The sequence below is a fragment of the Pelodiscus sinensis genome, chromosome 12 (genome assembly GCF_049634645.1).
Source record: "Pelodiscus sinensis isolate JC-2024 chromosome 12, ASM4963464v1, whole genome shotgun sequence".
Classification (NCBI taxonomy): domain Eukaryota; kingdom Metazoa; phylum Chordata; order Testudines; family Trionychidae; genus Pelodiscus; species Pelodiscus sinensis.
This window is the reverse complement of record NC_134722.1, coordinates 38,833,447-38,853,967: the sequence shown is the minus strand read 5'-3', so window position 1 is coordinate 38,853,967 and position 20,521 is coordinate 38,833,447. Positions and strand designations below refer to the sequence as shown.

The 20,521-nt window shown below is 43.4% G+C and overlaps 1 protein-coding gene across 2 annotated transcripts in view; it reads left to right on the top strand.

Annotated features, from left to right (window-relative positions):
- SMPD3 (sphingomyelin phosphodiesterase 3) overlaps positions 1-20,521 on the top strand; it is a 230,240-nt gene that overhangs the window by 76,953 nt on the left and 132,766 nt on the right. For both annotated transcript variants that reach the window (XM_006117574.3, XM_006117573.2), the window contains one exon: positions 16,085-16,173. The gene's annotated coding sequence lies outside the window, so the exon portion shown is untranslated. The remainder of the gene's footprint in view (positions 1-16,084; positions 16,174-20,521) is intronic.

Here is a 20,521-nt window from a genome sequence, read left to right as displayed (position 1 = left end):
TAAATGATCACACTGGTCCCTTTTGGTCTTGGAATCTATGAATGTGAATATACATAACTCAAATATGCTTTATGCAAAACAGGTCAAGTAACCTATTATTCAAGAGCCAATGATCTCCAAATGTGTAGATTCTGTTTGGGTGCATCTACTCTTCACTCATAGCTCAAAATAAGCTATGCAAATTGAGCTACTCAAAATGCATAGCTTATTTCCAGTCAATTTTGAAATAGCTTATTTTGTAATTCTGTGTGTAGACAGTGCCAAATTTCAAAATAACCCACTATTCCAAAATATCCCTTAGTTCTTGTGGAATGAGGTTTACAGGTTGTCCAAATAGCGAGCCCCTTATATTTTGAAATAACGGGCATGCTGTTAACATGCAGGATAGCTATTTTGAATCATGCTGGAAACTTGACTCTAAATCTATCTAATAACTTAATGAAAACCTTGCTAGTATTATGCTATTATTTCAATGAGCACATTTACTGGTGATAATAACCCCAAGTAATTTCTGGATGCTATGATTGTTCATGAACAGAGAGAACTTTAATTCCAGGGAATAAAAATTTAGAGATTAATTCCAAACCCACTGAAGTCAGTGGAAAGGCCCCTGTTGATTTCAATGCTTTGAATCAAGACCTAACAGAATCTGATTCTTCAGAACTCTTAGATTTTCAAGAGCTCTTTCCAGGTTTAAAATGTCCAGCGACCTACACACACACAGTCACATCATGAAAAAACAATGGTATCAATTTGTGAGCATTAAAGTGCCTGGCAGAATTAATAAAACACAACTGATGTGATACAGCCTAACAGTAATTTCACACTGTTACAGTGCATCATTTATGATAGGCAATAATACAAAAATATGTGCCACAATACTCTACAACAGCCCTCTGGTCAATACCTACTAAGGTTAAACCATCTAGGTGTTGGTAATACCTGCAGTGTATGTATCAAAAGCCACAACCATAAAAATGGACCTGTCTTTACCTGTTAAACCCTTTGCTCTTTTCCTGTTTTTATTTTTAAATTCCAAAATGTGTCAGAGTGGTAACAAGACTCCAGCTGAGTTTAAAAGCTTCTTCACTTTGTCATGTTACTCTTGCTAAAATGAACTAGGTTCATCTTGGTAAAACCCAGAAGGCCAAATTTTCAGTAAGATCCCTGTCTCCATACATGGTAAGTTAAATGAAGGCACATATTAATGGCTGTTTTATAATATGTACATTTTACAGGTGAGAAGAACAAATCTAATGAAGAGGAGTTTGTGTATTTTTGTCTCATTCTAACACAGAAAAACTCACACTGCTTTTATCCTCACTTCAAATATCTTGTTCTCTTTCATTCTCTTTTGCATTACAGATTGCACATGAGATAGAAAACAGAACTTGCCATTGCTACTATTTTTTATGACTGTGACGGCAGAAGAGGCTAATTGAACTGGCCTAATCAACCTGATGAGGATTCCCTGACTTTGCAGGAGTCCTTGACTGTAATGGAGCCAGTGTAATTGGTCTTTAGCATCCCTCCCATCATTGATCCAACTTTAGTTGTGTGGCTGGGGAAACAGGATATGCCGCTGCTTTCTGGTGATTACAAGCTGGCCTTTCAGCCCCAGAAGGGATTTTTCTCCTCTTTGCATTAGATTCCCCATCTGCAAGGGAGACAAAAATCAATTATTTAAAAAAAATCAATCATTTTTTTAATTAAATGGGATTTTTTAAATAAGTTTTGAGGAAAAAACCTATCTATAGTTTTAATTAAGATACATTATAACTCAAAGATAAATCATCATGGAACAGGGATTTTAAATTCTATCGTATGAGACAATATATTCATGTAATGGTCAAGAAAAGTTTTATAAATGAGTTACAATAAATTCATAGATTAAGGACCCAATCTTACGGGTTCCCAGTAGCTTCTGTGTAGATTATTTAGGTTACTATTTCTATCTACCCAGTGAAGACCCAGTGCTCAGTATAGAACATGTGTGGCCAACCTGAGTCTGAGAAGGAGCCACTGTTTACCAATGTACATTGCCAAAGAGCTACAGTAATTTGTGAGCAGTTCCCATCAGGTGCTCATTCTCCTGTCTCCAGCATCTTTTGCCCACCAGCAGCCCCACGGATCAGTGTCTCCTCTTCTTCCTCGCACCTCCTGCCCACTGCAGTCAGCTGTTTCATGGCACTCAGGAGGCTCTGTGGGGGAGGGAGGAGTGAGGGCGCAATATGGAGAGGAGCCAGGAGTTGAGTACTGGAAAGTTGGCACCGGTAGCTGCAACCCTGGAGTCAGTGCCTGAGCAAGGAGCTGCATATTAACTTCAGAAGACCCACAGGTTGGCCATGCCTAGTCTAGAAGATACCATCAGAGATGCTTAGTTTTGCAGTTTTCAAACTGGATTTGTGTCTCCAGAGATAACATGCTTGATAAATAAATAAATACTATATATAGGTGAGAAATAACAAACCTCAACCCTATTGCCCCACTGGAAATTTGTGTACAGTCAATTCCTTATCTCACTCTAAATGTGTATGAGCTTGTGTGAAGAAGCGGACGTCTTCCATACAGAAACGATTCAAGTAGCAGTAAAAGCTACAACAAACTGAAAATAAATCAAATGTCTAATATGCAGCTTGGTCACAGACAATACTGAAAGTGTATCCAAGATGAGAAGAAATTTTAAGAGAGTGAAGAGAGTTCTCTAGCCAAAGACTTCAGTGTTCCAGAAATAAAGGCTAATGTTGTTGAAACTGCAAAAGTGGAAAGAAACAAGCTAACGCTCCCACAAAACATGAGGGACATCAGTAGTGGACTATTTTGAGCACTATAACAAGTTTTATCCTTCAAGCACGGCAGGCAGATGAGCCAGAGAGGGCAGTACGTGACCAAGAAGAGAACTGGCAGCATGTAACTTCTAGAAGGGGAAAAAGGCCAGCACGGGAATCCCTGCTATAGAGGTAAGTAATCGTTTTCAAGCTCTCTCTACAGGCTCTGCAGTGTTGAAAGCTCTGGAAGGGACCTCACAAGGAAGAAACCAGAAGGGAACACCATCTACTGGAAGGCATGGGATGCGTAGTCCGAGGGATGGATGTTCCACGGCCACCCCCCCAAAAGAAAACGACGGGTGGTGGTGGTCGGGGACTCCCTCCTAAGAGGGACTGAGCCATTCCTCTGCTGCCCGGACCTGGAATCTCGAGACGTGTGCTGATTACCGGGAGCTCGCATTCAGGATGTCACTAAGAGGCTTACCAAGCTGATCAAACTTTCGGATCACTATCCCTTCCTGCTTCTTAACATGGGAACTAATGATATGGCCAAGAATGACCTTGAGCGTGTTACTGCGGATTATGTAGCGCTGGGAAGAAGGATCCAAGAATTCGGAGCGCAAGTGGTATTCTCGTCCATCCTCCCTGTTGAAGGGAAAGGACTGGGCAGGGATCGTCGAACTGAGGACGTAAATGCATAGTTGCGCAGATGGTGTCGCAGAGAGGGCTTTGGTTTCTTTGACCATAGGACTCTGTTCCGGGCATAAGGATTGTTAGGAAGATATGGGATTCACCTAACGAAGAGAGGAAGGAGCATCTTTGCGGGCAGGCTTGCAAACCTAGTGAGGAGGGCTTTAAACTAGGTTCATCGGGGGACGGTGACCAAAACTCTGAGGGGAGTGGGGAAGTCGGATACCGGGAAGAAGTGCAGAGAGGAAGGGACAAGAAAGGAGGACCCATGTTTTGAATGGAGAAGATAGGGCAATCAACTGGTTACCTGAAGTGTTTGTACACTAATGCGAGAAGCCTGGGCAACAAACAGGAAGAACTGGAGGCCCTGGCCCAGACCAAGAAATATGATTTAATTGAGATAAGAGAGACTTGGTGGAATGACTCACATGACTGGAGCACTGTCATGGAAGAGTATAGACTGTTCAGGAACAACAGGCAGGGGAGAAAAGGAGGAGGAGTTGCACTATATGTAAGAGAGCACTACGATTGCTCTGAACTCCAGTATAAAGAGGGAGAAAAACCTGTTGAAAGTCTGAGTTAAGTTTAAAGGAGCAAACAACAGCAGTGATGTTGTGGTTGGTGTCTCCTACAGGCCACCGAATCAGGTGGATGAGGTACATGAGGCTTTCTTCGGACAACTGAGCGAAGCTTCCAGATCGCAGGCCCTGGTTCTCGTGGGGGACTTTAATCACCCTGACATCTGTTGGGAAACCTATACGGCAGTACACAGGCAATCCAGGAAGTTTTTGGAGAATGTTGGGGATAACTTCTTGACACAAGTGCTGAAGGATCTGACCTGCGGCCGTGCGCAGCTTGACCTTCTGCTCACAAACAGGGAGGAACTAATAGGGGAAGTGGAGGTGGGTGACAACCTGGGAAGCAGTGATCATGAGATGGTAGATTTCAGGATCCTGACCAAAGGAAGAAAAGAGAGTAGTAAAATACACACCTTGGACTTCAGAAAAGCAGATTTTGACTCCCTCAGAGATCTGATGGGCAGAATCCCCTGGGATGTTAACATGAAGGGGAAAGGAGTCCAGGACAGTTGGCAGTATTTTAAAGAAGCCTTATTGAAGGCACAGAAAGAAACCATCCCGACGCATAGCAAGAGAGGCAAACATGGTAGGAGACCGGATTGGCTTACAGGGGAAATCCTTGGTGAACTTAAGCACAAAAAGGAAGCTTACAAAAAGTGGAAACTTGGACAAATGACCAGGGAGGAGTTTAAAGGTATAGCTCAAGAATGCCGGGGGGTTATCAGGAAGGCGAAAGCGCAAATGGAATTGCAACTGGCTAAGGATGTGAAGGATAACAAGAAAGGTTTCTACAGGCATGTTAACAAGAAGGTGATCAGAGAGGGCGTGCGGCCCCTAATGGATGAAGAAGGTAACCTAGTGACAGATGATGTGGGGAAAGCTGAAGTACTCAATACTTTCTTTGCCTCTGTATTCAGGGACAAGGTCGGCTCCTGGACTTCTGCGCTAAGTGACGCAAGATGGGATGAAGATGGACAGCCCGTGGGGGATAAAGAACAGGTTAGGAACTATTTAGAAAAGCTAAACGTGTATAAATCCATGGGCCCGGACTTAGTGCATCCGAGGAAGATCGGAAGAAATCCCGGATGATTGGAAAAAGGCAAATATAGTGCCCATCTTCAAAAAAGGGAAGAAGGATGATCCAGGGAACTACATTTTTCCAGTCTTACCTCGGTTCCTGGAAAAATCATGGAAGAGATCCTTAAGGAATCCATTTTGAGGCACTTGTATGAGAGGAAAGTGATTAGGAATAGTTAACATAGATTCACAAAGGGCAAGTCGTGCCTGACCAATCTGATTAGCTTCTATGATGAGGTAACTGGCTCGGTGGACATCGGGAGGTCAGTGGATGTTATATACCTTGACTTTAGCAAGGCTTTTGATAGGGTCTCCCATAATATTCTTGCTAGCAAGTTAAGTAAATGTAGATTGGATAAATGGACGGTAAGATGGATAGGAAGATGGCTGGAAGGCTGGGCCCAGTGGGTAGTGATCAATGGCTCAATGTCAGGATGGCGGTCGGTTTCCAGTGGAGTGCCCCAAGGTTCGGTTCTAGGACCGGTTTTGTTCAATATCTTTATTAATGGTCTGGATGAGGGGATGGATTGCACCCTCAGCAAGGTGGCGGATGACACTAAGCTGGGGGGAGAGCTAGATACGCTTAAGGGCAGAGATAGGGTCCAGAATGACTTAGACAAATTGGAGGATTGGGCCACAAGAAATTTGATGAGGTTTAACAAGGACAAGTGTAGAGTCCTGCACTTGGGACGGAAGAATCCCAAGCATAGTTACAAGCTGGGGACCAACCGGTTAAGTAGTAGTTATGCAGAAAAGGACCTGGGGGTTACAGTGGATGAGAAGCTAGATATGAGTCAACAGTGTGCCCTTGTAGCCAAGAAGGCTAATGGCATATTAGGTTGCATTAAGAGGAGCATTGCCAGCAAATCCAGAGATGTCATTATTCCCCTTTATTTGGCTTTGGTGAGGCCACATCTGGAGTATTGTGTCCAGTTCTGGGCCCCCCACTACAAAAAGGATGTGGACGCATTGGAGAGGGCCCAGCGGAGGGCAACCATTGGAGAGGGTCCAGCGGAGGGCAACCAAAAGTCACACCATGGAGCTGGCAAAAGCACTTTGATTCGGGGGCTGGAGCATATGACTTATGAGGAGAGGCTGAGGGACTTGGGTCTGTTCAGTCTGCAGAAGCGAAGAGTGAGGGGGGAGATTTGATAGCAGCCTTCAACTTCCTGAAGGGAGGTTCCAAAGAGGATGGAAGTAGGCTGTTCTCAGTAGTGACACATGTTAGAACAAGGAGCAATGGCCTCAAGTTGTGGTGGGAGAGGTCCAGGTTGGATATTAGGAAAAACTATTTCACTAGGAGAGTGGCGAAGTACTGGAATGGGTTACCTAGGGAAGTAGTGGAGTCTCCATCCATAGAGGTGTTTAATTCTTGGCTTGAGAAACCCCTGGCCGGGTTGATTTAGTTGGGATTGGGCCTGCCTAGAGCAGGGGGTGGACTTGATGACCTTCTGAGGTCTCTTCCAGTTTTATGATTCTATTCTACGAGAAGAACTGACCTAATCTGATGCCAGTTTTTGAAAAAAAAATCATGAAAAAAATAGATGTCACTGTCACAGCCGAAGTTCTCAACATTGGGCTTAGCATGTGTTCACTATTTCTGTTGAGTATCCTGAAGCCTGTTTCTGTAGCCTTGAACAAAATGCAGAGAAATGGCTGTTTTATTGCTGATGCTGTTGAAATTTGGAAGGAACTGAGTGAGATCTTAAAAAGAGAAATATTCAATGACAGACTTAAATTACAAGCATTAAAAAAACTGAATGGGACAAGCACTGTCTTAAGCTCATTTTCTTGCAAATAGTCTCAATACTCGGTATTAGGATCAAACTTTAACTGCTGAAGAGGAGGAGTTGGCTATGGCACGGGCATCCAGCAATCATTCCTTCATAATACCAACTATAATAAACTTCAGAGCTAAGTGTGAACCATTCAAGAATTATATGTTTGCTGCTGATGTTTTAAAGAAAGTCACACCATGGAGCTGGCAAAAGCACTTTGATTCAGAGACTATTGAAGTGATAATCTCATTTTTTACAGCAGTAGCTTCTGTGGGAGTAGAAAAAAAAAATTGTCCTTTGGACTAAATCATTCCAAATTGAGAAATTGTTTGGGACCTGAAAAAGCAGGAAAGCTTGTTTTTTCTTTTCCAGATTATAAGCAACCAGAAAAAGGAAGGTGAAAATAACTAAGCTAGCAGCTTCAAAAGCCAATACAGGCAGTCCCCGGGTTACGTACAAGATAGGGACTGTAGGTTTGTTCTTAAGTTGAATCTGTATGTAAATCGGAACTGGCATCCAGATTCAGCTGCTGCTGAAACTGATCAGTTTCAACAGCGGCTGAATCTGGAGGCCAGTTCTGACTTACATACAGATTCAATTTAAGAACCCCAGGCATCCCCAAGTCACCTGCTGCTGAAACTGATCAGCAGCTGATTCAAGGAAGCCCGGGGCAGGGGCTTCCTGTAGTCAGCCACTGGTCAGTTTCAGCAGCGGCTGACTTGGGGACACCTGGGGCAGAGCAGGGGTGCTGCTGGGTTGGTCCAGTGGCGCCCAGAGCGGCACTACGGGACCAACCGGCAGCGCTCCAGTTGCTGTACCACAGGCGTCCGGAGCAAAGCCGCGGAGCACGGGGGCAGCGGGACAGCCCTGACGCGCCGTGGCTATCCTGCTGCCCTCGGGCTCCATGGCTTTGCTCTGCTTTGCTCCCCGTCCCCCTGGTCTGCAGACCAGGGGGACGGGGAGCAAAGCGGTGGAACATGCGGGCAGCGGACAGCCCAGACGCGTCTGGGCTGTCTGCTGGCCGCGTGCTCCGCGGCTTTGCTCTGCTCTGCTCTGCTCTTCTCTGCTCCCCGTCCCCCTGGTCTGCTCCCCGTCCACCTGGGCTGTCAGCTGGCCGCGTGTTCCGCTGCTTTGCTCTGCTCTGCTCTGCTCTGCTCTTCTCTGCTCCCCGTCCCCCTGGTCTACAGCCCAGGGGGATCGGGAGCAGAGCAGAGCAAAGCAGAGCAGAGCAAAGCTCCGCGGATTTGCTCTGCTCTGCTCCCCGTCCACCTGGTCTGCAGACCAGGGGGACCGGGAGCAGAGCAGAGCAAAGCGGCGGAGCACGCGGCCAGCTGACAGCCCAGACGCATCTGGGCTGCCCGCGTGTTCCGCCGCTTTGCTTCCTCTCCCAGGTCTGCTGGAGACCAGGGAGAGGGAGGGCCCTGTTCGTAACTGCGGATCCGACATAAGTCGGATCCGCGTAACTCGGGGACTGCCTGTATTTTAAGTTTCTCGTGTTTACCTGGCTGATACCCAATTTAATTTCTGGTTTTTTAAATATTTTATTTAACTATTAAATATTTCATTAAACAGTTTTAACAAAAAATCCAGAATACATAATGTTGTTGTTTTAATTAAATAAAATGATTTAAATGTCTGTCTGGTAGTGTTCTCTTCCAAATAGAGCAGGGCAAGAAAATCATCCAAATATTAATGATTAACCTGTTGAATTGTAGATAGTTTCCACCCAATGACTTCATAAGTATCTGCTTCAGTTACCTCTGGTAAAAAAAAACAAAAACAAAAAACAAAAACAAAAAAAACAAGCAATTATTCATTTTCTGATATAGCTTTAAAAGTAATCTGAAAAGTTTTCAAAATAAACCACTGTTGAAAATTATATAGTGTTTATCTTCTAAAAATGAAACCTACATCTATGTCTGAGTTGTGAAGAATATGTATTAAGATTATAACAACCAACAAGAATTCACTTTTGTGTAGGAAACCATGATTAAATTGAGTCTTCCTGACCAGAGATTTAAATCAAAATTTAATTAACGATTTAAATAAATTTGATTGAAATCAGATCCACCCGGCTCATCTGTGAGGGTATGTCAACACTACAGAGGTTGTTTTTTTTTCGGGAAAACAGCCATTTTTCCGAAAATGCTTCACTTATATCTATACTGCAATCACGTTCTTTCGAAAGAACAAAGGGATTGTTCCGATGTTGGTAATCATCATTCTATAAGGATTCTGCATGTGTGGAGAGGTGGGGGGGGGGGGGGGAAGAGGAAAAAGCACAGGTGTCCTGGTGGCCACTCCATCCATAATAATTACAGCTGAAATGCTTGATAGCATCCACACTGAATGGACACTATCTTTTGAAAAAGCAGATTGCAATGTGGACACTCTGTTTTGGAAGAAGTTTTTCCAGAAGATCTCTTCTGGAAAAGCTTCTCTTGAAAGAAGCCTGCAATCTATACATAGCCAAATGGGGCTAGTGCCTATGTCAGAGGAGTATTGTGGTATAAATGTGTGAGGATAACAATTAAGTAGCATTTTTAACTGTAAGTGTTATCATATTTTATCCTGTCACAGTATATTTGACACAGAACTGAGCAAAAAGCATCAGGGACAATATTTTGCTTTCTCTCCTCTTTTTCTCTCACCTCGTATTAATTTTAAAGTGTACTATATTAATGTTGGGGACCACAAAGAGAATCAATATAATCTGTCCCCAATGCCTTTATAAAGACTGCTCAAACTTTCTCCTTTTATAACAGAAAAAGAATTAAAGACTAATTTCCATGTCACCTGTCTTGAATGTTTTCCTCAAAAAGATGGGCATTTATGTTGGGCGATCATTAGATGATGTCATTTTAAAGCCACTAATGTGATAATGGCTAACTTAAGAGTTACTCATGGTTGTCACTCCAACCAAGAAATGTAAGAATAAGTCATTTTGGGCTCCTAGTAGACAGTGCAATTAGTTTTAAAAATGTTCATTCTATTGGCCTTTGAGGGTGAAAGAGAGAATACTATCTGCAGCTTTATTTGCTAGAAACCTTTCAAAATTTATTTTTTTAAATGGGTAATGTTGAGATTTGGTTGGTGAAAAAAGGAGTGCTTGCTTTCTCTTTATGCCTCTGAGTAAGGTGACAACTGAATTTTCATTGAGTTTCTTTTGGTAATAGAGGTGAACAGGCCTGCTGAGGAGGGAGGGGCAAAGAAGTCAATTACCTGGGGCCTGGAGCTTCAAAGGGGCCCAGAATTCCCAGCCGCCACCACTGTTGTAGCAGTGGTGGCAGCCAGAGCCCTGGTCACCTTTGAATTGCCACCTGAGTGTCACTCCACACGGCTCAGAGAGGTTTTGGTTTTTTTTTGGGGGGGGGAGGAGTGCATCGCAGTGTAACTGACCTCAGCCCTGCCCCTTCTGGGTGCACAGAGCCACTCTACACGCACGCTGCCCCAAGGCCCACGGTGGCTGTCAGCCCCATTGGAGATAAATGCTGATATGTTTGTAAAGAAGGCTCTCAAAATCAGCATAAGGGCTTGCTGTTTTTTAATTATTCCCCTTTATTCGGCACTGGTGAGGCCACATCTGGAATATTGTGTCCATTTCTGGGCCCCTCACTATGGAAAGGATGTGGACGTCTTGAAGAGGATCCAAGGGAGGGCAACCAAAATGATTAGGGGACTGGAGCATATGACCTAGAGGCTGAGGGAGCTGGGTCTATTTAGTCTGCAGAAGAGAAGAGTGAGGGGAGATTTGATAGCAGCCTTCAACTTCCTGAAGGGAGGTTCCAAAGCGGATGGAGAAAAGCTGTTCACAGTAGTGATGAATGGCAGAACAAGGAGCAATGGTCTCAACTTACAGTGGGGGAGGTCTAGGTTGGATATTAGGAAAAACTATTTCACTAGGAGAATGGTGAAGTACTGGGATGGATTACCTAGGGAAGTAGTGGAGTCTCCATCCCTAGAGATGTTTAAGTCTCAGCTTGACAAAGCCCTGGCGGGGTTGATTTAATTGGGATTGTTCCTGCCTTGGGTAGGCAGCTGGACTTGATGGCCTTCTGAAGTCTCTTCCAGCTCTATGGTTCTATGATTGGGGTGCCAGATCTGGGAGTGGTATGGGTACAACACGGGGACAGAGGGCTTCGGTATGTTGAGTGGGGGTGGGGGGAGGCAGAGGGTTGGGGCAGGGAGGGGCTGGGGTACCAGAGACAGTCTGTGGCCAGGAGACTGACAAGCTAGCAGCCAAACCAGCCTGCCGTCCTGCCTGCAGCTAAGGCTTGCAGAACTTAAAACATTTGCCAGCCAGCCAGCCTGCCTGCTTGCCTGGCCATATGCTTAAGTGAATAACTGAGCTGAGGAGAGGGGGCATGGTGCTTCTTAGCTGCCTGTTGTTCAAATAAGCAGCTTCCATTGGCCAGTTTCTGGCCAAAAACCGGCCAATGGGATTGCACTGGGGTTGGGGCAGCTCCTGAAGCTACCCCCTTTCCTTCCAGGTCTGAAAGAAACAAAGCCCGGCAGCTGCATTTCTGCACGGCCTGTTGGGCTGTGGGGCAAGCAGGGGAGACTGCCTGGGGCTCCCTGCTGCCTCTGCGGGCTGGATCCGGTGGCTTGGTGGGCTGGATGTAGCCCACGAGCCATATTTTGACCAGGCCAACAGTAGGGTAATTATGGTTTCATTATGGCTAGAGTGCTGCACTGAAAAGGGAAGGAAAATACGTGGGTCAGCTAGAGGCAGGTGTGACTCACCTTCTCTCAATTGAAGTAACAAGTAAGATCCTTGAGGGAACAGTTCAGATCTATATCTTCCATTTTGCACACTCAGATTTTTGTTTTCCAAATGTCTGCTAATTTCAGCCGCTCGTCTTAAAACTGGGAAAATATGGTTACATGCATCTTTTTGACTATCTGCATTTTTTTATCTACATTTTTATATGGCTTTTTAGTGGAATATGTTTGTGTGTATTAAAAGCCAGGCATCGCACTAAAAGCAAACAGATTGAAAGCAACTGGTGAAAAACAAAGTAGTGATCTTTTGTCTTATATGAATGACTAAGGCCTTGTCTTCAAGGTGAGGTAATATGTTCTTTGGAGATGTGATTTCTAAAGTGAACTAATGTGTTGCACATTAATTAGTTTGTGTCGACCCTGGGGGTATGTGCTGAAGTTCCCTAGGCCTCATACAGTTTAATGCAATGGCGTTTCAATTATCATTATGTTAAAGCGCACCATCAGGGTCCATTTGCACCTATGAATGCATAATACATTGGTGTTCTTGAGAAATCGCACCATCTTAATGCAGCATTCCACCACTGTGTAAACAAACCCTAAGGCTTTGTCTACACTACACGTTTTTGTGGCAGAAAATATGCTAATGAGGGACTCATTAGCATAAGTCGCGTCTGGGAGAGGCATAAGGATCTTGTGCAAAACAGGTTTTACGCAAAACAGAAGCAGCCACACGGCTTCTTTTTGCGCAAAAGCCCCTTGCGCAAAAAGAAATGGCAGAAAATATGCCAATGATGTTGCAACTTATGCTAACGAGTCTCTCATTAGCATATCGTCTGCCACAAAAACATGTAGTGTAGACATAGACTAGCTGTGCAGTATGTCCCTGAGATGAATGAAGTAGCCCTTTATTAATGGATCACAGCCTCCTTCCTTATACTTGAGCAAATGTCTTCCCAATTTTCTAGCTACTTTCCTGGAACAGGAGAGACCCTGGTAATTAAAAAATATATCTCGTGACCTGGAATTGTGTTATTTCAGCTTCCTTATTATAAGTTTATTTGAAAATATAATTTATGTAATCCCCTCTTTCATCCCTGGGCTAGTCAGGAACAGGCAATGCTCACCTGTGTGCCTGATGTTTTTAATATTAAAGGTGATCCTGAGTATCCCCGTGTGATGTTAGATAGTTGGGGATCCCCTATCCAGCCCTTTGCTGCATTCTCTTGCTCATCATCATCATCATCATCATCATCAAACAACAACAACAACAATGGGCTGGTGTCCAATGCCTCCCTCAGTATTTCCTACCATCTTTCCCTGTCCAGTGTAGAGTGGCTTAGTTTCTGTAGCCTATCTCCGCCTCAATCTGCTATATCATCTACCCATTCTCTATGGGGTCTGCCTCTCCTATTCAGACCATGGTGCCTCTGTTTGGCTGGCCCTATACACACCTAGTGGTGTGCCTTGGGAGCCTTTCAGAATAATGATATTCTGAAAATAATCTGGATCTAATTCTAAAACAACAATTATAAATAATAAACATCTAATTGATTAAATTAGAATTAGCACACCTTTACTTAACCACCTAAAGAAACAGGGTTTAACAAACTAACCCTTGAATAAAATCAATTAACAAAGTACACAGAAACTTGTTTTACTTGTATTTACACTGCCACCATTTATCCCACCCCAGAGTGCTCACTGCTCTTGGACTGAGAGTTCCAGATGCTTGTTTGTGCGCGCTTGAAGATCTGCAGCTGGAGTGGAGGCAGCACTGTGCAGGTTATGTGTGTGTGTCAGTCCAGGCAGGCAACTAGCTGCAAAATCCTTCTGAGGGTGTGTCTACACTGCACCTTAGCTTGAAATAAGCTACCCAGTTTGAGCAACGCACATTTCATAGCTTATTTCGAGTTACTTTTGAAATAAACTACGATTCCGAAACATCCCTTAATCCTCATATAACGAGGTTTTCAGGGACATGGGAATAGCAAGCATGTTATATTTCAAAATAACAGGCTTGTTTCAAAGACACAGAATAGCTATTTTGGGTAACATTCAATGGAGGGTAAAGTATAGTCCCATTAGAATACGCACAATTTGGGCATCTAGCCTGAGGTGAGCACCACCAAAACTTGAATCTTCAAAAAGAGAAAATATTCAGAATGATTCTTCTGGGAAATAAACTGCATTTTCTAGCACTTAGCTACATGTGTAGAATATACACACATTGTTTTGAAAAGTTCCAGGAGCGGTGTGGAACAATTTCATCTAGAATATACAAAGTTTGTTGTTATCTGGCAAACATCCCACTACAGAACCTGGAAAACATCAGAAGTCTTGTTACTTAGGCAATAATTTCTTCTGTTCTATAACTGTTAATGTATTAGGCATAGCATAGTGCATGCTGTGCCTTGAGCGCAGGGCTGCTCAACATTGGAAGCCGCAGGGGCCACAGTGATACCTCACAGCACATGTTGAGAGCCTCCACCTAAGTATGATTGCATATGCATGCATTTATATATACAAATATATGCAAATAGCTTCTTTCACACTGACAGGCATGAATACAAAGATTAAGGCAAGACAACACAACACACAGGCCCCATTTAAGTCAGTTCTGCTGATATTAATAAAATGAAATATTAATCTGATTTCCACCCAAGTACTGTAGTCAATATAATGGTCTTCTATTGATATGGATCTTAGTAGTTAAGTTCCTGCAATGTCATTGCTCATTAAAAGTGCTGTGTGTGTCATAGTTGTATTTATTTATTAGCACTTCCAGTTCTTCCTGCTTATTACCCATACTTCTTGCATTTGTATATAGGCATCTAAGATACTGATTTCATCTTGCCTCCCAGTTCTGCCTTATCCCTCCTTCCTCTCTGCTATTATAGCCCACATTCCCTCCCATTTCCCACCCATCTCCCAGGTCTCCATGTTCTTGCTTTGGTCACCTGTCCCTGTTGAACCTAGTTTAAAGTCCTCCTCACTAGCTTAGCCAGTATGTATCCAAATATGGTCTTCCCCTTCCTCGAAAGGTGAACGCCATCCCTGCTTAGCAGTCCTTCCTGGAATAGTATCCCATAGTAGTCGAAGCCAAAGCCCTCCTGGCAACACCATCTTCGCAGCCAGGCATTCACCTTCAGGGATGCACCTGTCTCTGCCTGGGCTCCTACCTTTGACAGGAAGGATCGAAGAGAATACCACCTGTGCTCCAAACTCCTTCACCCGTACTCCCAGAACCTTGTGGTCACTCTTGATCTGTTCAGTGTCACACCTCACAGTATCATTAGTGCCCACATGGATAAGTAGCATGGGGTAGCAGTCAGAGGGCCGGATAATCCTCGACAATGTCTCTGTAATATCTCAGATACGGGCCCCCAGCAGGCAGCATGCCTCCTGAGATGATGCGTCAGGGCGACAGATGGGCGTCACCATCCCCCTCAGAAGAGTCTCTGATCTCCACTACCCTATGTTTCCTCTTCGCAGTGGTAGCAGCAGACCTCCAGCCTTGGGAGTACGAAGCTTCTCCTCCTCTGTTGTAGGGGGTGATTCCTTATCTCCTGTATCAAGAAGAGCATAACGGTTTCCCAGTACCATGGTGGGAGGGTTCGGAGCAGGGGTGGAGCACTGCCTGCTGCCAGAAGTAACCAGCTGCCAGTGTCCACCCTGAGCCATCTCCTCCTCCACCAGTAGTGTGTCAGTTGTCCTGTGTTCTGGGACAGCTACCTCAGCCGTCTGTACATGAACACTGTCCAGGAATTGCTCATGGATTTGGATGTTCCTTAACCTAGCCACCTCCTCCTGTAGTTCTCCCACCTGCTGCCTGAAAGATTCTATCAGCAGGCACCTTTCACATTGGATGGTCCTCCCAGCCTGGATATCAGTAAGTGGGAATTGCAAGTCACAGTCCCTGCAAAACCACACCAGGATCTGGGTAGAGGCATCCATGCTCAGGTGGTCTGTCTGGCTCCAGGCACAGGTGGAGGAGACAGAAGCATTGCTGGCACAGGTGTTGCGGGTCTTCCTGACCATCGTAGGCCTCCCTCTGTCAAATTCCCTCTTAAACTCCACTGACTGCAGCCCCCTGTCTGCTCCGCTCCCCTGGTCACTTGATTATGGCTCATGAAAAAATCATTATATCCCATTTACATTGAAAGATGTATTAAGTATTAGAAAGCTATTTTGAAGAATTGGGTGGATGGATTTGTGTATTTTAAATGTTTGTGTAATTTAGGTACCTCATTGTTTTGTAGTTACCATAATTGTATTTAGATACCAGACAGTTTTAGTTGCACAGTTTTCATATGTGTACATTAACATGTATAGGCTATCTTGCATACTAAATATCGGAACAATATAGTAGTCTAACACTAAAATACATTTCTATAGTATGTATGAGTAATTGATGCAACTGCCTTACCGATTTTCGTAAATGATCTTACATAATATAAATCTATTTTAGGTAAAGACATTTTCAGACTTATACAGCAACAACAAGATTTGAATGAAAACTTCAGACCGAAAGATCAAACCCTGCACATTCTTTTCCAGGTATGTTACTGTTGCTTTTATAACAGTGACTTAAAGTTTGATTACCCAACCTTGGAAACAATCTGTCAGTTCATGAATGACATGGAATTTCTTTATCATAAAGATACTAGAAGTGTACTCTTTCCTTAGTCTTAAGTAAACAAACCAAAACAATAAATAGCTAAGAACATATTTTAGCATACATTCTGCACATGTACTATATATTAATTTCCATATTCCCTGTCCATCTGACATTTTGCTCAGTTGTGTGAAATGGCACACTGATTAATTACAGGCAGTCCCCGGGTTACATGGATCCGACTTACATCGGATCCCTACTTACAAACGGGATGAGGCAACCCTGCACTAGCTGCTTCCCCCCAGCAGACCAGGGAGACGCGAAGCTAGTGCCCCCCTGCCGGCAGACCAGGGAGACGCAGAGCGGCTTTTCTCAGCAGACACCTCAGCTTGAGAATAAAGGACTGAGGGAAGTGAGGCGTGGGAGAATAAAACTGAGCTCTGGAGAAATGTTTGGCTAGAGTTTCCCCTACAATATGTACCAGTTCTGACTTACATACAAATTCAACTTAAGAACAAACCTACAGTCCCTATCTTGTACGTAACCCGGGGACTGCTTGTATTTGCATTATTATAGTGGTACCCAGAAGTTCCCACAGAGAACAGAGCTTCATTTCTCTAGGCGCAATACTTCCATGGTAAAAGACAATTGCTTCCCTTTAGAGTTTCCAAAGGGTGGGAGAAAGTAAACATTATGGCTATGTCTACACTGGCGGGTTCTTGTGCCAGAAATATGCGAATGAGGCTAAGCATGGACTATCTCTGATCCTCATTTGCATATCTAATGAGCCGCCATTTTGTGGAAGAGGCTCTTATGCCAGAAGGGGCATCTACACTGCCCCTTCTTGCTCAAGAAAAACCCTCTTGCGCAATGCCATTATTCCTGAAAATAATCAGCATAGCGGCATTGCGCAAGAGGGTTTTTCTTGTGCAAGAAGGGGCAGTGTAGACAGCTCCTTTTGGTGCAAGAGCCTCTTCTGCAAAAATAGCGGCTCATTAGATATGCAAATGAGGCTCAGTGATATTCCACGCTTATCCTCATTTGCATATTTCGGGTGCAAGAACCCGCCAGTGTAGACATAGCCTATCTGTTTTTACAGAGAGGTAAGTGTTTTGCCAGTTAGAATGGAATTAATGTATAGCCACGGATGACTCTTATATTTCAAGTAGTATTTTTTAGTTTTTGTTATTTGTCATTTTGTTGTCTATAAACAAAAGTTTAGAAGCACAGAAAAATAGCACTGTATAAAACCTGTTAATGTATATGGAAGAGTGGATTAAGAGGAGGAATGTAAATAGGACTGAAGTTCATCAACATTGGCTCTGAAAACACAGGAAGTTGAGTCTGTAGTGTACTCTCAGAGATGAACAATATCTCTGTGTCCCACAGAAAAGTGGATGGATGCCGAAGGTTGTTGCTAATATACCATGGCCAAAACCATCACCAAAACTGGTGATCAGTTTTGTCATTTGAGTGGGACTAAGACTTATTGTCTAATCCCCATTTAGCTTTTTGATGCTTCTGGTCTCTAAAACTAGTCAAATTTGAAACTGGTTCCTATGTAACATTTTCACTGGAGAATGTTTTATTTTGAGATTTTTGTTTGTAAACTTTGTTTCAAGTTGAAATTTTCATTTTAAATCTTTGAAAACCGAAAAATTTCAGTTTTCAGATTTGTGATGTTCACTGCTACCCCTTATTTTACTTATATTAAACTAACACTGCAATAATTTTGAAACATTCAAATGAAACACTCTTTTGTGCAGAACAGAGTTAACTTTTGGCACTCACCTCCACAGGTCACTGAAACATTCTGGCTAGTTTTTTAAATGAGCTATATAATTTTATGACCATAAGTAACATCTATAGCTACACAAGCTTATTTATAAAGTGGTATTGCTGCAACTGCCAACTGTCTTGATTGCAATGAAAACAGTTACAACAGTCTCCTCAATCTTTATGGAAGAGGATTCAGCCTTTACTACACATTTATCAAGATACTATTAAAAGATCCAGCTATATCATACCAATAAATAGCATCCTCTATAAATGGTCTCAGAACTCCCAAAAAGGAATTGATCATTTTATCAATGTCTTGACGGAAAAAAAAAACAGGACTATGTAGCACTTTAAAGACTAACAAGATGGTTTAATAGCTTTCGTGGGCCAGACCCACTTCCTCAGATCAAATAATGGAAGAAAATTGTCACAACCATATATACCAAAGGATACAATAATAAAAAATGAACACATATGAAAAGGACAAATCAAATTTCAGAACAGAAGGGAGTTGGGGGAGGTAAATGTCTGTGAGCTAATGGGTAAGGTAATTAGCGTCTTTATTCAAACTGGAGTGTAAAGTGTCGAATTTAAGCATGAATGACAGTTCAGAGGATTCTCTTTCAAGTGAAGTCTTAAAAGGCCTTTTAAGCAGGATGCAAGTAATCAAGTCGTTGAGACAATGTCCTTTCTGGTTGAAATGGCAAGAAACTGTTTTTTCTTTGTGATCCTGTCTGATATCTGTTTTGTGGGCATTGATCCTTTGGCGAAATGTCTGAGACGTTTGTCCAATGTACATAGCAGATGGACACTTTTGGCACATGATTGCATAAATTATATTTCTGGATGTGCAGGAAGATGTGTTCTTGATCTTATAACTCACTTGGTTAGGTCCAATAATGGTATCAGCAGAGTGAATATGTGGACAAAGCTGGCAACGGGGTTTGTTGCAAGGGAAGGTACCAGGGTTGGTATTAGTGTGGTATGTCCTGTAGTTGTTGGTAAGAATCATCTTGAGGTTAGGTGGTTGTCTATAGGAGACTATGGGTCTGTCTCCCAGAGCCTCTCGGAGTTTAGTATCCTGTTCCAGTATAGGCTGTAGTTTATTGATAATGGGTTGGACAGGTTTAAGTTGGGGGCTGGAGGTGATGACAAGTGGTGTTCTATTGTTGGTTTTCTTGGGTCTGTCTTGAAGTAGTTGGTTTCTAGGTATTCGTCTGGCTCTTTCAATTTGCTTTTTTATTTCTCCGCATGGGTAGTTGAGGTTTATAAATGCTTGGTAGAGATCCTGAAGTTTCTGGTCTCTGTCAGTGGGATTAGAAGAGATGCGGTTGTATCGAAGGGCTTGGCTATAGACGATGGATCGTATGGTGTGTTCTGGATGGGAGCTGGAAGCATGTAGGTAACTGTATGAGTCAGTGGGTTTTCTGTAGAGAGTGGTGTCTAATTTTCCATTGCTGATTTGTACTGTGGTGTCCAGGAAATGGATCTCTCGTGTAGAATGGTCCAGGCTGAGATTGATAGTGGGGTGTAGGTTGTTAAAATCTCTGTGAAATGTCTCCAGTGTTTCTTGGCCATGCATCCAGATCATAAAGATGTCATCGATGTAGCATAAGTAGAGAAGGGGTAAAAGAGGACGGGAGTTGAGGAAATGTTGTTCTAGGTCAGCCATAAAGATATTAGCATACTGTGGGGCCATGTGTGTACCCCTACCTGTGCTGCTGATCTGGAGGTATAAGTTGTTCTCAAACTGGAAATAATTGTGGGTGAGAACAAAGTTACATAGGTCTGTTATCAGATTGGCAGTGGTGTCCTCTGGGATAGTGTTTCTAATTACTTGTGATCCGTCTTCATGTGGGATGTTGGTGTATAGAGCTTCTACATCCGAATAGTCTTCTAAAAAAGTAGGCCTGCAAGGATTCTTCTTCTTCTTCTTCAAGTTACTTTATACATAATGTTGAGAGTCAGGAAAAACAGGATTCAGGATGGACTATCATGTTAGGCCTTAAGCTGCTTTCTTAAAAGGCCTTCTTTTATTGGGGATAACACTGACTATCATGTCAGGTTTTTTTATCTCGGATTTCCACTTCAGCCCATTAATACGTGATCTGTGAGACTATCCAATACCTTTCAGTTTCTAGCCAGAAGTTTAAAATTAGTCACATATTTGTTGTGCATTTTAACAGCCACGTAAAAAATTAAAGGAAGTAGAATGGTAAATTTTCTCACAATGCAATTATTGTTCTAGGGCAGGAGTGGGGAATCATTTTTGGGTCAAATCTGCTGACCCACAGAAAGATCAGTTGGGAGCCACACAGCAGTGAGGATGGGGGAAGCCACACCCTCAGTGATGTGACTGAGAAGGGGAAACACACTCTCCATATTCCTCTTACACACCAAAGCCTACAGAGGTCCATCTCAGTAGATTTTGGGTGCTCCAGCCCTGTGGTGGGGCAGCAGGAGGCTGGAGCACCAGCGTGGGCTCCCCAATGCTGGGGGGACCATGAGCCT